Raw genomic sequence first — 4090 nt, forward strand, 5'->3', positions numbered from 1 at the left:
ACAGGTGTTGGGTCCAGGGACAGGTCAACAGGCAGTTAGTAATCATCACATTAAACCAGTCACCTCAAATACCAACTCATTTTATCAACCACAAAACAGTAATCAACCACATGTGTGTGAATAATTTAATGTGTTATTTATTAAATTCACTCAGTGTTTTGTTTTTCAGACTCTGGGCATTTAAATGTAAACCGAGCCAGCCAGTTGAAGGGTGCTGGGTCCAGTCATCAGTCCAGCCACAGTGATGTGTCCCAGCACAGTGACGGTTCCCAGTACAGCGGCGGGTCCCATCACAGCAAACGGTACCGACACAGGAAGCAGTCCAGGCACAGTGACCAGTCCAGGGACAGCAACCAGATGCAACAAGGCAAGCTTGATTCCCTGGTATGATTTGCAAGACACACTCTGGAAGTGATGTAATTTTATGCTCTGTTTTATTTATCAATATTCTTCTGTCGTATATCAGTGAAGCGTGTTATAGTCTAATGTTTTCTAACATGACAGGAATATTACCCCCTCTCTTTAAAGGTGTTGCAACTTGCAAGAATTGGAGGGAAAGATGTAAGGGATTGTGTCCACAAAATTCTTGACAGGTATTTTCAACAGTATCCCTACATATAGAACTTGCCAAACATGTGACATTTCTTATCACAGTTTGCCAGTTGACAGAGGATGTGACATATCTATGCTTATACTATACTCTCAAGTTGTCCCAAATCTGTATCAATTTATTTCTTGTGCTGAACAAAAATTATATATATTTTTTTTAATATATTTTTTGAAGAATGTGGGTAACCAAACAGTTGCTGGTCCGCATTGACTTTGACAGCAGGAAAAAGATACTAAGGAAGTCACTAAGGACCAGCAACCGTTTGGTTATCCACATTCTTTAAAATAGCTTTCATGTTCAACAGAAGAGAGAAACTCATTTAGGTTTAAAACAACTTGAGAGAGGGAAGATGTTGAGAGGATTATCATTTTTGGGTGAACTATCCCTTTAATGTTAACAAAACAACAAAACATCTTGACTGAAGAACTTTAATACAGTTGCTTTAATAAGAAACAGGTGTTACACAGTGAAGTTTATATAATGCTTTGTTTATATAGTATTTATTTATAAAGTTTTTTATCTTCGCCCACTTTGGCCTAAATTTCTGCCATTGTTTTTTATTTTACATTTTGTTACCTTGTAAGGCTTTGTTTTTAAAATAAGGAAATTAGTTTGGCTGTACTGCTCGGATAACTTGCAAAATAGTAAAACCAACATGACAAAGAATCATGATAAAATCGTAATTGTGGTTTTCCTGAAAAATTGTGAAATTATATTTTTTCCATATCGCCCATCCCACGTGCAAGTTAATCTACTGAAAAAATTGTTTGTTTTAGCAATCTTTAATCAAAATCTGAACATTTGCTGCTCTAGAATGTCATTTCTTCTATGATGATGTCAGTCTGATTGGGCAGAATATCCTTAACCACATCCCTCCAACTGTTAGTTTGCTATGAGTGAGATGGAGAGGAGGAGCACTACAATAAAACCCTCCCTGCTATTTAATATTCTGTTTCAGTTGGAAATATGTCACTATACTGAAATGAAGTCAGCAGCAAATTCCAGTTCACACAGACTTTAATTACCTGAAATGCAAGAGGTTTGTTTAATCAATTTCAGAAAACTGCAGTGTCCAAAACCACATCTCTTTAGTCCACTCTTAGCACACTCACCCATGCTACAGCTGTAGATTACCACACACATGTCATTTTTAAATGGTGCATTTGTTTCTTCAGGCTCTTTACCAACCGGTTGATGGCAAAATTCAACATGAAGGGGAAGGGGAAGCAGCAGAAACTGCCTCTGGAGACGACTAAAACTTATGAAGCAATTAATGGTACTCAGCATTTTCCCCATGTCATTTAAGTTTAACACCAACTCAGTCATATTCACTACCTCAGTTTTTTCTAAATGTAGCAAAATCACACTGTAGAAGGGAAAACGTTTAGTCAATTGATAGAATTTTATTTAATGAAAGTTTGTTTTCTTGCTTGTTGAATGAGAATATTGGAATCAGCTGATCAAGCAGAAAGCTATATAATGCATTATGATGTTAATCAGCCATGGCCACTTGATATTAATGTTATTAGTTTTGTGTTCTACTCCACCTTCATTGAGTCAGAGTCTACTAATTGAGCAGAGATGAGCAGTGTTTTCCAGTTCACACAGACTTTAATTACCTGAAATGCAAGAGGTTTGTTTAATCAATTTCAGAAAACTGCAGTGTCCAAAACCACATCTCTTTAGTCCACTCTTAACACACTCACCCATGCTACAGCTGTAGATTACCACACACATGTCATTTTTAAATGGTGCATTTGTTTCTTCAGGCTCTTTACCAACCGGTTGATGGCAAAATTCAACATGAAGGGAAGGGAAGCAGCAGAAACTGCCTCTGGAGACGACTAAAACTTATGAAGCAATTAATGGTACTCAGCATTTTCCCCATGTCATTTAAGTTTAACACCAACTCAGTCATATTCACTACCTCAGTTTTTTCTAAATGTAGCAAAATCACACTGTAGAAGGGAAAACGTTTAGTCAATTGATAGAATTTTATTTAATGAAAGTTTGTTTTCTTGCTTGTTGAATGAGAATATTGGAATCAGCTGATCAAGCAGAAAGCTATATAATGCATTATGATGTTAATCAGCCATGGCCACTTGATATTAATGTTATTAGTTTTGTGTTCTACTCTAACTTCATTGAGTCAGAGTCTACTAATTGAGCAGAGATGAGCAGTGTTTCCTTTAAGCTGCACTGGAGAAATTATATACCGTGCACAGGACAGACACAACAATGATTTGTAAAGCCATTTGATAAAATTTTAGTAAATGTGAAATAACTGCAATGCTTGGACAAAGCTCTCATCGGGCTCACGTCAGCGGTAGTTTGCCCGATTCGACATGTTGAATCTGTGTCGGGACCATCGGTGAGAAAGAGGGCTCAGTTTAGCGAATTAGTGCCCGAGAATTAAAGCAAAAGTGATGAAAATGGGCAAGTAAATGAAGGCGGCACAGACAGAGGACTGTTCTAATGTTAGATAAATTGGATGTTGTGCCAGCCTCCTCGGTTATTGCTGTTTTTTTGCAGTATTTGCATTCTGCGTAGTGCTTCCTTTTTATTTGATTTCTTGACAGGAGGAATTATAAAAAGTATAAACAAATATTAATGTTTTCACATATAAATACTAAAAGAACATGCATACTGCAATGTAATTTACAGTTGCAATGTAACGTACACTGGTTTTCTTTACATATTTGTAATTTTAGTTTTTGTTCAACTCTTGCAGCTGCAGTCATGAAATGGGACAGAGACACCACAGAGGCTACAATAAAGTTTCATGCAGCTGAACATCTCAAGCATGCACCGGGAGGAAGGGAGGTGGAGGGCATACAGGGGTGGGAAATAACTAAGGGCTTTTTGCAAGATATTTGTTTATTTCAGTTTAGGGTATTTTTGTTGTTGTTGTTTAACTATTAGAATTTTGTTTTATCAAATTTTCTGTTAATATTTTGCTGAAAAACTCATTAAAGATGGTTAAAAAGTAATCTCTTCTCATTTCAAACTATTTTTTTATTTCTGTCCTTTTAATAAATCACGTATTTCCAATTGCAAATAAGGCTACTAAAATGTCTTTGCACACCCATATGTCTTGGACAGGTACAACTAAGGGGATAGGTATTAATTTATTATTTACAATTTAAAGCAGTACTTCTGCACACTGCCTTCACTATAACTAGAATTAACGTATAAAACAGTCGTCGCAAAAACTTTCATTCTGGCTCCTCAGTGGACGTCTTCTGAACGTTCACTATTTATGTCATTTGGATGTTAATGCTGTACTCTAAAAAGACGTCTAAAAAAGACGTCGCAAAAACTTTCATTCTGGCTCCTCAGTGGACGTCTTCTGAACGTTCACTATTTATGTCATTTGGACGTTAATGCTGTACTCTAAAAAGACGTCTAAAAAAGACGTTGCAAAAACTTTCATTCTGGCTCCTCAGTGGACGTCTTCTGAACGTTCACTATTTATGTCAT

The 4090-nt window shown here is 36.6% G+C and overlaps 1 long non-coding RNA gene across 1 annotated transcript; it reads left to right on the forward strand.

Moving 5' to 3' along the window:
- Positions 1 to 401: 401 nt before the first annotated feature.
- LOC131536197 (uncharacterized) lies at positions 402 to 3423 on the forward strand. Its single transcript, XR_009269886.1, has 3 exons — positions 402 to 593; positions 1786 to 1886; positions 3342 to 3423. It is a non-coding gene; the product is annotated as an uncharacterized LOC131536197 (long non-coding RNA).
- Positions 3424 to 4090: the final 667 nt, after the last annotated feature.

Source organism: Onychostoma macrolepis, chromosome 01, assembly GCF_012432095.1.
Source record: "Onychostoma macrolepis isolate SWU-2019 chromosome 01, ASM1243209v1, whole genome shotgun sequence".
NCBI lineage: Eukaryota > Metazoa > Chordata > Actinopteri > Cypriniformes > Cyprinidae > Onychostoma > Onychostoma macrolepis.